Raw genomic sequence first — 12,736 nt, 5'->3', positions numbered from 1 at the left:
GAGAGAGAAAAATAGAAAATATGGAGAAAGAAAAATCTGGAAAGAAAATATGAAAAAGGAATAAAATTTAGAGAGAGGGCAAATAGAAAAAATCTAGAGAGAAATTCGAAAAGTGTCTAGACACATTTCTACTACATTTCCAGTAGAAATGTGTCTAGTACACAAGAAAATTCATAGTAAATAAAACAATTTCTGGTACACAAGAAAATTCCCGCTACAAAAGTGTCTAGTACACAAGAAAATTTCCAGTAAATAAAACAATTTCTGGTAAACAAGAAAATTCTCGGTACAAAAGTGTCTAGTACACAAGAAAATTCCTAATAAGTAAAACAGTTTCCAGTATACAATCAAATTTTCAGTACAAATATGTCTAGTACACAACCAAATTCCTAGTAAATAAAACAGTTTTCGGTACACAAAAATATTCTCAAGTACAAAAGCGTCTAGTACATAACAAAAATTCGAAATTGATTAGAAATTGGAGAAAAAATAGGAATTGGAGAGAGGAATATGTGATAGAGAAAATAAATAAATAAATAATATATATGAAAAGATGGAGAGAAAAAATAGAATTGGTTAAAAGCTAGAGAAAGAATAGGTTAAAATATGGGGAGAAAATAGGAATTAGAGAGAGAAAAATTCAAAATTGGTTAACAGTTAGATAGAAAATTCGAAATTCGTTAAGGAAATCTGTTGAGAAAAGAGGAATCGGAGAGAGAAAAACAGAAAAATAAGTTTAAAGATAAGGAAATTTGTTGAGAAAAAAATGGAAAGGAATTGGAGAGAGAAGAAAGGAAATCTAGAGAGAAAAAATGAACAATAAATGACGTACGAAAAATCTGAAACGGTCACTTCCCCTCTTTTACTCCCGTCGGAAATCTCAAAAAGTTTCAGATTTTTCACCAATTCCAGGGTTTTTTTGGATGGGATGAATGGTAAATACTTTGTTTCCCAAGGTGCATTCTGTCATTTTTTCACCCAACTTGACTCTTTGGACCTGCCGTTAATTCTTTTGCTTCCTAGGATTGGGGGTCTATTTTGTGGCCCATTTTGGATGGTTAGCCCAATTCCCCCTTTTTTTACTATGTTTATTACTTTATTTTAATGTAATTATTAGTTTGTTCATAAGTTATTTTTAATAACTATTTGTTTATATACTAGCCATAACCCGTGCCTACGGCACGACGTGTTCGGTGAACACTTTACGCATTCAAATGCAGTATATATATAATAGTATGTTATAATTCATTGTTCTTACATAGTGAAACTGAGGTAAAAATATGACTATGATAAATATAAAGATAAAATGATACCTTTATGAATTTACATAAACAATAAAAATATAACAAAATATAACAGTTCATGAAATAAACATTTATAACTAAAATAAATTTTAGTTTTGATATAAATAAAATATTAATTTTTTGCGATTTAAGTTTACAATATTTAGAAAATTTAAGTGGGAACATATTCGTACCAATAGTGAAAATAAGAGCATCTCCGCAAAATCAAATCGTATAAATTGCATATATATATATGAATAAATGTAACAATTTTTCCTGTTATTTTGTCGACCTTTAGGGTTTTTTCATTCACGATCTTCAGGATCTTTTCATCTTTCGACCTTTAGGGTCATTTTACTGAGTCGGAGTCTAGTCAATTTCTTTCTCTTCATGAGACACTTTACATTTAAAGGTATGTAATTCTCATGAAGTTTTCAGAGGAGAGAAATAAGAATTACCATCCATGTAACATTGTGATTTAATCACTTCTGAAGTCTTCGATTAAAATTCACTACTAACAATGTAGATCATTTTAGAGATTTTGTAGAGCTCAGAAATATGGAATGTGTTATTTAAATACTTTTATTTACTGAATTGGAGAGACATGTAATGAGACAGGAAAATGAGATGAATTTTATCCTACTAAGGTCTGAGCATGAAGGATACTCAGTTCTTCCCGGTGCAGTGAAACAATACTTCAATTTCTATAAGAGAATTATTCTTCTATACATAGCAAAAGAAATAAATAATAAAGGAAACTATTCCCCCTCTTTCATCAACAAATGAAAATAAAGGTGAATGAAGGTCAAAACAACATATTGAATCCACAAAATTGACGTAATAACATCAAAGTTAGATAACCAAATACCTCAATAACACAAATTTGACGTAACCTTAGAGATATAATGTCTGAACTGGTTGAGGACTTTCATCAAACAACTACAACTCCCAGAATTTTCAAACTTTGCTAGGGTTTTAGGATTATTTAATAAGTAATTTCAAATTTCAAGGAAAAGAATGAATCTATTTACTTCTCGATTTCAATTTTTAATTAAGTTTTTGTGGTGTTTTGGTCGTGTGTTGAGAAGAGAATGAATGAGTGGGGTAATATTGTAACCTTAGGCTCAACTAAATGAGGAATAAAATTGGGTGGGGTTTGAAAGTAAATTAAAGAGATTGAGAATAACTGAAATAATTATTTGAAGATGGAGTAATCAAGACAACAATTGTCGAGATAGATTGAATAAGAATCGTTGCAAAAGAGAGAGAATCGATGAAGAGAGCGTTGGATGAAGAGAGAGAGAGAGAGTTCTTTTTTTTTATTAAAGGGAGAGTTTAAGAAATTGTAACTCAAAGTCTTAAACTAATTAATTATTGATTGAGTGATTTAAGACAAAGCAATGATTCAACGGGAGGTTATTATTGATATATAGAGAAGGTGGACAAATTAATATTTATGTTGAGAAGGTAAGAAATCTAAAGGTCTAGATTAAAGATCATTTATCCCTGGATTTGACCTAGTCAACACAAATCAATCTAGTTGGCAATTTTTTTTTCTCTTTTTTGTCCTAGTCAGCTTGTCCTAGTCACAACCAATCTGCTTCACTACTAACAATGTAGATCATTTTAGAGATTTTGTAGAGCTCAGAAATATGGAATGTGTTATTTAAATACTTTTATTTACTGAATTGGAGAGACATGTAATGAGACAGGAAAATGAGATGAATTTTATCCTACTAAGGTCTGAGCATGAAGGATACTCAGTTCTTCCCGGTGCAGTGAAACAATACTTCAATTTCTATAAGAGAATTATTCTTCTATACATAGCAAAAGAAATAAATAATAAAGGAAACTATTCCCCCTCTTTCATCAACAAATGAAAATAAAGGTGAATGAAGGTCAAAACAACATATTGAATCCACAAAATTGACGTAATAACATCAAAGTTAGATAACCAAATACCTCAATAACACAAATTTGACGTAACCTTAGAGATATAATGTCTGAACTGGTTGAGGACTTTCATCAAACAACTACAACTCCCAGAATTTTCAAACTTTGCTAGGGTTTTAGGATTATTTAATAAGTAATTTCAAATTTCAAGGAAAAGAATGAATCTAATTACTTCTCGATTTCAATTTTTAATTAAGTTTTTGTGGTGTTTTGGTCGTGTGTTGAGAAGAGAATGAATGAGTGGGGTAATATTGTAACCTTAGGCTCAACTAAATGAGGAATAAAATTGGGTGGGGTTTGAAAGTAAATTAAAGAGATTGAGAATAACTGAAATAATTATTTGAAGATGGAGTAATCAAGACAACAATTGTCGAGATAGATTGAATAAGAATCGTTGCAAAAGAGAGAGAATCGATGAAGAGAGCGTTGGATGAAGAGAGAGAGAGAGTTCTTTTTTTTTTTTATTAAAGGGAGAGTTTAAGAAATTGTAACTCAAAGTCTTAAACTAATTAATTATTGATTGAGTGATTTAAGACAAAGCAATGATTCAACGGGAGGTTATTATTGATATATAGAGAAGGTGGACAAATTAATATTTATGTTGAGAAGGTAAGAAATCTAAAGGTCTAGATTAAAGATCATTTATCCCTGGATTTGACCTAGTCAACACAAATCAATCTAGTTGGCAATTTTTTTTTCTCTTTTTGTCCTAGTCAGCTTGTCCTAGTCACAACCAATCTGCTTTGTTATATAGATAGATGACTAGATTATAATAATGACTTTCATATTGTTTGGAGAAGTGAGTAGTGATTAGCCATTGGAATGGAAGTTCAAACTTCGTCCCAAATTTTGAGAAGATGTATTTTGGTGGGACATATAGAGCTCCATCCTTCAAGATGCTCTTACAGCTAACATTTCTTCACAAAATGGCATAATCTATGAGGATATGTTTGGTAATTATCATATTCGTGTTGGTGGAAGAACTTCATTTCACGAGATGACTTCGCATCAATATCATTTTTCTTAATGCATTTATAGCGTTTTGTGGTGGTCCTATTAAGACAGACTTGATAAATGCACCAAAAGATGAATGTCTCTGTAGATGTTATGATGGTCCTACTAAGACAAACTCGTTAGATGCGCAGTTGCATCTATGTGGATATGTTTGGTAATTATCGTATTCGTGTTGGGTGGATGGATTTCATTTCAAGAGATGTACTCACGTCAATATTGATTTTCTTTATTAATGCATTTATAGCGTTTTGTGGTGGTCCTATTAAGACAGACTTGATAAATACACCAAAAGATGGATGTGTTTGTCGTTGTTATGGTGGTCCTAAATCTTAGAGCTTTAAGGTACATAGTACCCTTATTCTCTTCAAAAATATCATTGTCCTTGGTGGAAATTATGGTGTCTAAAGCACCCTTAATCGTTTTACTTCTTTCTTTAGCCCCTCGACTTCTATAGTATAAAACTCTGCCTAAGTAGTTCATTTACACAAAGTAAACAGTTACTAAAGATGTCAAAAGAATCTAGTTGACGAATACAATTGTCGCATGTAGACTCACAGTATACTCGCTCTTCAGAGATTGAACAATATCATTATCCTAAATATTTGGTTGGTTATTTTCCAACCGCCTTTTGCTTGATAGGTTGTCGTTGTTTATTCGAAAACCAATATCATCAAGAGTACCGACTATATGAGACTTTTGATTGACATTTGTTCGAACAAACTGTGGGAAATGTAAGTCCACTGCTGTAGGATGGAAATATTTGAAGGAGAATTGATTAATAGGATTGGGGTAACAAATGCCATTGTTATTATAATAAGAGAAATGCTTATTATGTGCATACAACTAACTACCTTTTATAGGACAAAGCTAAGATAACCTTCCAAGTTCCACCTCCCAACACTAACAAGCTCCAAATTAGCTACACTGGAACCAAAGGAAATGAGGCAGTTTTTTTATCCCTTTGCTCAGTGGCAGAAATTTACAAATTTTTGGGTTCAAAAGTTTCTCTGGTCATCCAACTAAAAAAAAAGCAATTGCCGTTGGCCAGTAGCTAAGATAAACTAAATATTATATTTTGGTTACTTATTTACCACTTTCTTATGTGGTGACATTATCTTCACATGTTCCCTAGCTCACTTGTGGTGTTCTCACTAAATTTACAACGAAGTATTATTAATACTTTGTGAAAAGGCCAAAGTCCACTTGCATTTTTTAATCCAATGCTTTGGACATTTGTAGGCTCTCAAAATATCTGGGTCTTACGTTCGACATTTTGAAAACAACACTACAAAAATGAAGGTCGAAGACAAAACCGACAAAGATCGATATCGGCAATATGGTAGTCAGTAACATGAAGGAACTTTGTCAGCAATTACATATTTTCCGTCGGCAATAGGCTACACTATTGACAGGAAATTTTGGTTCCCCAACAATTACCTTATCCCCAACGGCAATAAATTAACAAAAATTCCAGTGCATTTATTTTAGTCTGGAAAAATAGGAGGCATACAAACCTAAACATTAAAAAGAAAAGAACAAAAGCAAACAATAGCAAATATGTAGTATAACTAGAATTTTAGAAGTTGGGGTACAATTTCACTCTTAGCATGACTACCGACTCCGTTCAACCATTAGTAAGAGAAATAATATTCTACTACTCTATCGTAATAAACAATCCCCTTTGATGGTTCTCTCAAAGAGAGTCAAAATCTGCGCCCAACATAAGATGATGTACATGAGTTGCAAAAAAATATGGATCCAAATAAAAGGTTCTTGTGGAAAACAGTCGCAATTACTTACTATTGCCGACACCCATGGGAGTATCGTTGTCATAAGTCTGTGGACAACAGTCCCCACACTGTTGTCATGTCAAAGTCAGACAAACTGTATCTCTGACTCAATGGTTAGAAATCTTTCTTTTTTTTTTGTTGAAAGTCTATCGTTAGAATTTGGCACGTTTAAATGCTCTAATTTGTCTTGACTGAAAGAAAATATCTTTAATTTAATTGTCAGGTAGAATCAATGTGTACCATTCCAACAATCAATGTGTACGGTTAACCGACGCACACAATTGAACATCTTATCGATCTCGATTTCTCTAAAAAAAAATGGAGGCACACAATTTGAACAAAATAAAAAGAAAATTTTGATGAAAGGCCCAAATTTTGGGCCCAAATACAAAAAAAAACCCAATAGGGATTATTAACCCACCCAAAACCCAAAAATCAACTAATATTTGAAATCAAACCCAAATACACATCCCAATGTGCAATCCGGGCCCAACTCGTATCTCTAAGATTTCATATTTTCTTCTAAACCCTCTTTTGCCCTCCTATATATATCCAACAACTCTAACAAATCATATCTTTCTCTCTCAAAAATCTGATTTACTTTCTCTCTCTACCTAAACTAAAACACAAACCCTATTTTCCACCTTCATCTCTTCTACAGTCATCATCTCTTCGATCATCATCTTCGTTTTCACCTTTCTCTCTCTAATATTTTCATCATCTTCGTTCAGTCATCACCTATAAAACCGACATCATCTTCTTCAATCATCATCTTCATATATAAAATCACACACACCCACTTTTTCGTGGTTCAGTCCACCCACAAACCCACTTCTTCAATCATCATCTTCATCTTCTTTAATGGAGGTTAAAAAAAAATTCAGATCTGGTTTTAGGGTATTTTCATGGTGTTTTCATGGTTTTGTAGAGAGTTAAATATATAGATCTGTAGATCTACTTATTTGAAGGTCCATTGGTGAGGTTCTTCTTGGTTTTAGGGTATTTTCATGGTGTTTTCATTGTTGTTTCGTACAGATTTGTTAATATTAGCAACCACTTCTCGTTTTGTAAGCAACACTTTACAGTTTGTCTAAACATTTTACGGGATGTGTTAACACTATTCCGTACAGTTATGTTAACAGTAGCAACTGGTTCTCGTTTTGTTAAAAACACTTTACAATTTGTATTAACATTTTAAAGGATGTGTGAACATTTTGCAAAATGTTCACGACAATTTTGTATTAAAGATGTTCAGACCAGTCTAACGTTTTCTAAGCATTTTAAGCAGTGCCCAAACATTTGTTAAATTGCAAAGCCGAATTCAATTTAAAATACCTACACTTCTTCGCTGATGAGAGAACTTTTGATTTTGAAACGGACATACTCCGTCGTTGTGTAACATTTCCGAATATATTCTGAAATGGATGAAGATTAGGTAACTTGCATGCTACATTAAACATAATGCTCGAGGAACAATTTCTGCAATTCTTAAACATTCTTGAAAATGTTCCAACATTATCAATAATGCTCTAACATTATTCGAATTGTTTGGAAAACAACTGTTGTTATTACCTTGCACCCCTAAACATTATTTACAATGCTAGAACACTGTCAATAATGCTAGATCATTTTGCAAATTGTCGGGACACTGCCAATAATGCGAAAACATTATACTTAATGCTAGACCATAATCAATAATGAGAGGACATTTCAAAAATCTGATGCCACTGTTTAGGAAATGTTTAAGAATGAGAGGACATTCTTAAACATTATGCAAAATGTTTAGGAATGCATCTTGCCTTGGTCTGTGATTCAGTCACCTTTGATATTTTTTTGCCTTTTTTACTAGTCCCTGAAGTTATTGTCTCTTCACATGCCCTCTTTCTAGAGCTAGCTCTTTGTACAGCCTATTGTCTTGCTGTTGCTGCTTCTATTTTTTAAATGTTTTGCACAAAATGTTTCTACACAACTCAAAATGTCAAAAACATATCAATTTTTACTCATTAATAACCACAAAATCCATCAACACCCCACTAAATGTTAAAACATAAACCAAATTGCCTGCCACATTGACCAATAACATCACTGTAATAATCAAGTAAAACTCTCAAAAATCATAAACAAAGTACTAAATGTCTCAACATAACCCCAATTTCTGGAACACAACCCAAATTATTAAAACAACTCATTCATTTCATCAACATTCCAGAGAACAAAAACTGGACTACAAATGCTTCCAAATTGTCCCTTGCTATCTTGTGAACTGCTTTCAAATTACATTTGTAATTTAAATAATTTTTCTTCTTTTGCTCCCTTGACTCTGTACGTTGAGCCTTCACCATCTGCTCTTTCGATTTGGATGACGCAGATCGATGCTTCAAACACACAGTAATAGATATGTTAGATCTTTCAGCAAAATGTTCCAACACGACTACAAATGCTACAACACTATAAGCTGATGCCAATGGTTTTCATAACTTTTCACAAAACCCTAGGAATAAGAGTAGGAATAAGTGAAGCAACATTTTACAGAATGACAACACACAAGCAAGTATGCCAAAACAGTATACGAAATGCGAGATCACAAACAATACTGAGAGGACAAACTCCAACATGTCTCGAAATTATGTAAAATGCTTAAAAATGGTTTGAAATATTTATAGAATATTTAAAGTAGTTTTCTTCTTAAAACAAAGAAGAAATTGAAAAGAATTTGGGGCAAAAATAGTTTTCTTTTTCTGCTCCCTAGCCTCTGTTGGTTGAGCCTCCACCAGTGGCTCTCTCGTTTTCGATGTATACGACCGATGCTTCACACAAACAGTAACAGATATGTCAGGTCATTCAACAAAATGTTCAACACTACACTGAATGCTACATCACTATAAATAATGACATATCATTTTGCAATGTGTCTACACAATAAGCCTAGGCCAATGGTCTACACAATAATGACAGATCATTGAGTGAAGTAACAGTTTACAGAATGACAACACACTAACAAATATGCCAAACCATTATAAGAAATGAGAGAGCACAAACATTAATTAGAGGACATTCTCACAGATGTCTATAGAATATCGTACCTTAATTAGCCTGTGAAGGACTCGCTACTTTCTTGCCTTTTTTCCTAGGCCCAACGGATGATGGCTCTTCACTAGCCACCTTTCTTGCTTAGGATGTTGTTAGTTGCAAAATGTATGTACACAACCAAAATCTCTAAACATATACTAATTTCTTTTACACAACCATGAATGTTAAAACAAACCATTCATTTCATCAACAAAGACAAACACCCATAAATCCAAAACAAATGACTAAATTCCTCCACAGAAACCTAACTTTCCTATCACACTCCTGATAATAAATCTCAAATTTCAATAAAGTTAGGTTTCTGAAACCTAACTTTCCTAAATTTCGAAGTATACCCTCGATGCTTCACACAATCAGTAACAGATATGTCAGGGCATTCAACGAAATGTTCAAACACTACACTGAATGATACATCACTATAAATAATGGTAGATCATTTTGGAATGTGTTTACACAATAACACTAGGCCAATGATGGTCTACACAATAATAAAAGATCACAAATTGAAGCAACATTTTACAGAATGACAACACACTAACAAACATGCCGAACCATTATATGGAATGTCAGAGCATAAACATTAATTACAGAACATTGTCAAAGATGTGTATACAATAACATACCTTTGCTTGTTGAGGACTAGCAACTTTTTTGCTTTTTTTGCTAGGCCCAGCAGAGGATGGCTCTTCAGCAACTCTCTTCCTAGGGCTAGCCCTCACTGGAGTCTGTTGTCTTTTTTCAGGAGCATCTCCTTTCTTTGTGTTTGTTTTCACCATCTTTGTAATCTGCAAAATTTGTTATGTTTTGTATTACACACCCACATGTTTCAAACAAACACAGAATGTATGTACACAATCAAAATGTCTTAACATATACTAATTTCTTATACACAACCATGAATGTTAAAACACACACCAATAAATGTGAGCACAGAAACCTAAATGTTAAAACAACCCTAACCTAGAAACTTGATGTAGATTCATAAACACCCAAATGACCTTTCTGTGAAGATGCATGCTTCCGAAATCACAAACAACTATCAAAATGTCTAAACATAATCTAACATTTCTTCAACACAACCCAGAATGATAGAACAAATCATTCACTTCATCAACAAAGACAGACCCCTAAAAATCAAAGACAAAGTACTAAATGTCTCCACAGAAACCTAACTTTCAGATCACAACCCTAAATGTTAAAACAAACCTAACCTACAATGTCTAAACACCCAAATGCTTCCGAAATCACAAAACAACAACCAAAATGTTTTATCACAAACTGTAGAGCAACTTAACCCTAAAACTTTTTTGAAAAACAACCCAAAATGTTTTCTCACAAACTCAAGATCAGACTACTGAACTTGAAATAATAAACCCTAATTCTTTGAAAACACCCCCAAATTTTCGAACACCCCTAAAACTGAACCAACAACCCTAAAATATTACCAACAAACACAGATCTGAAACAACAAACCCCAAAAATTTTCTAACAAACCAAATAATTTACCAACAACAGAGAGACGATCAAGAGTTAGAGGAAGAACAGGGACGTACCTGTGTTTGAAAGAGAGAGAAATCGAAAGAGAAGCACCAGATATGTTGAAAGAGAGCGAAATAGAGAGAGAAATGGGTAGATCCGGTTGCTTAAATAGGTTTGCTTGAGAGAGATTCGCCGGTAACGTTTCGAATGAAAGAGGCGTTAATGACTGTGGTTGTTTCGCTTGAAAAAGAGATAGAGAGAGAGAGAGAGATGGACTGGTATGAATGAAGAGAGAGAGTTTGATCGAAATAGAGAGAGAGATAGAGATGAATCTTTTTGATGGAGAGAGAGGGTTTAGAGGTTTTCAAGTCAGAGAGAGAGAGCGCGGAAGCCGAGAGAGAAATAGAGTGGCTGCATGTGGGTCGGGTCTAATCAAAGTCAGGGAGAGAAAGAGAAAGGCTGGTTGTTGGTGGGAAATGAGTGAGGGATATAAGAGGTAAGCATTTCTTTTGGAGGGATAGAGAGGTAAAATCACTTTTTGGGTTTTTTTTTAGATAATATTCCCTATTGGGTTGGATTTGGTATTTTGGTGCCAATTTTGGGCCTTAGATTTATCCTCTCAAATAAAAAGAGGTTCTAGACACGTAATGTGTTTAACATTTTCGCAAGAGTTTTAATCTATCCGTATCTACTATCTACAAAGTGTCTGTGATGGCTATAATTAGTTTAACTTGCCACGGCGTGGGTCTCCAAATCCCGCCACTAACTTTCACTCTACATTATTTCAAATCTTTATAGTACCAAAATACTGTTGTAATAGGTCGGCATATTGGATAAACAAAAACATTTTCCAGATACAAAGTTTCATAAGGAAATGCTGTCAAATTTTCTTGGGTACTAAATTTTTAAAGAGAAATTGTAGGTTTTGTTTAATTATTCCGGGGCAACAAAACTTCTTCTTCATCTCTGAACACTCATTTTCGGACTCCACCTCTCAGAACAGGAAGACTACACACTCTCATGCATGCAATGAACAGTGCCGGCCCTGACTTTTTGGTGGCCCGAATCGAGGTACAAAAATGAAGCCCCTTGTATTATCTAAATTTCACCTTATGCCCTCATGAACCTAGGCCGACTTAGAACCCATCCTATTAAATCTGTGTAGAAGCTAAACAACTTTCCAATCCTTAAAAAAATATATTCATTATATAATTTCTATTAATTTAATCCTGCCTGGATCCACCGTAATAGTTAGCCAGTAGATGTGAGTGCACCTTTTTGTGGTGCTAAAATGGGAGTAAAGAATATTTCGACGACTATGTCTTTGGTCTTCCAGACCACTTGCTTAGACATCAAGTTCTTAGGGCTTCATTTGAGACTTAAAGCATAGTTCTCAAACTACCTTTAGTATCTAGAAAGAGGAATCATTATAACATATTTGGAGGTCAAGTGGCATCATAATCTTTAGTAATGTGTTTGAAATATTATATTAGATCAACTGGATATGTCTCCCAACAAAGATGATCATTAAGATTCATCTAAGATAAAAAAAAAAAAAAAATTTATCTAACCGAACTTATTATTAGTTTTTGTTGACTACATTACGTGTAATACTAATTTATGTTTTACCTTATCAGGGATAAAACAACAATTTTTTTTGTCAAGGGACCAAAATTCTCAATCTTCCTTGACGAAAAGAATTTCTTTGTTTGTAAGAAGTGTAGCATGAACTGTAGTATTAGGAATGGTTCAAAACCCTTTTCTTTGACACGGCTTCAACAAGACGAAAAATGACATAAACCAAACCACACAATAACGATACTAAACTTAATGATACGTTAAATGCATGACAAAAATTAATAAGTGATACTCAACTATAACAATAATAAACACTAATGGAAAAGGTAAAGCTACGTATCTTCCAAAAAATGATAACTAGTAATATAATAGGTAATAACGTAACTAATAAACACATACAAATAAATAAATACTGCGAGAGAAGAAGATGGGATGGGGATGAGGTGAGATTTTTTTTTTCTGACGAGAGGGGTGAAAACTATAGACCTAAAGATAAATGAGAAAAAACAAAAGGAGGAGCCTGGAGATGTGCAAGAAGGACTTGTTAGA

This window comes from Eschscholzia californica, unplaced genomic scaffold, assembly GCF_041429995.1.
Source record: "Eschscholzia californica isolate CP2 unplaced genomic scaffold, dmEscCali1.0.p SCAF_6, whole genome shotgun sequence".
NCBI classification, from domain to species: domain Eukaryota; kingdom Viridiplantae; phylum Streptophyta; class Magnoliopsida; order Ranunculales; family Papaveraceae; genus Eschscholzia; species Eschscholzia californica.
This window is presented reverse-complemented; position numbering follows the sequence as displayed.